Raw genomic sequence first — 804 nt, 5'->3', positions numbered from 1 at the left:
ATACAAAGGGATGAGGTATGCATGTCACGTTTTTCACACGTGCCCAGTAGTAAAGGGGCTGAGGGGCTAGTGCGTGAAACGGAGCCGAATCGCGATGAAAAAAGGGTTCGAATGACCGTGCAAGTCAATGGGAGTTTGATAAGTTCGTTGCAATATGTGTCGCAAACAGAACCCCCAAAGCTTACTGTGGATACCAACATGTCTTGAGGCGAAGGGAGGCAACTTAGCGTGCAGTTATCTATCTGCAGGAGCGTGTCACATTCTTTCTGCTGCAAGTTCCTTCAGTAAAGCGAACGACCGGGGGTGTATTGGCACCAGTGTCCGCTTAAGGATGGTTTGTGGTTCATAAACTGCCATGGATGATTTCTTGCACCAAATTGCCAATATTTGTGATGTCTGCGCATCGGGTGAGGCAGATGTCCTTTCAGTATATCTGTGTTGTCTGTAGTGTTTAGTTGTTTATTTGTCGCTTTAACGGTAATTATTTTAATTATTAAATAATTATTTTCGCTACCGAGGGTGGCAAAACGTGTAGAATATAGAGAGCTGCGCTTTCTTATTCAAATGTACCTCTATGAGTGAGTAAACCATAAATAATCCATAAATCAAAGAAGAGTCAGAATATTTTTATAACGCCGAAGTACTTAATTACCCGTCTTTTCCGCCAGCGACCTCGGTGTCGCTCCCTCTAAAAAAAAAAAATCTCGACGTCAGCGTGAACTAGAATACGGTCTCTCTCAATCGTACCCATATAACGCAGCTATCGATTCGTTTTTAACTGAATAAATATAATTCGTTTATAGC

Source organism: Penaeus monodon, chromosome 34 (assembly GCF_015228065.2).
Source record: "Penaeus monodon isolate SGIC_2016 chromosome 34, NSTDA_Pmon_1, whole genome shotgun sequence".
Classification (NCBI taxonomy): domain Eukaryota; kingdom Metazoa; phylum Arthropoda; class Malacostraca; order Decapoda; family Penaeidae; genus Penaeus; species Penaeus monodon.
This window is presented reverse-complemented; position numbering follows the sequence as displayed.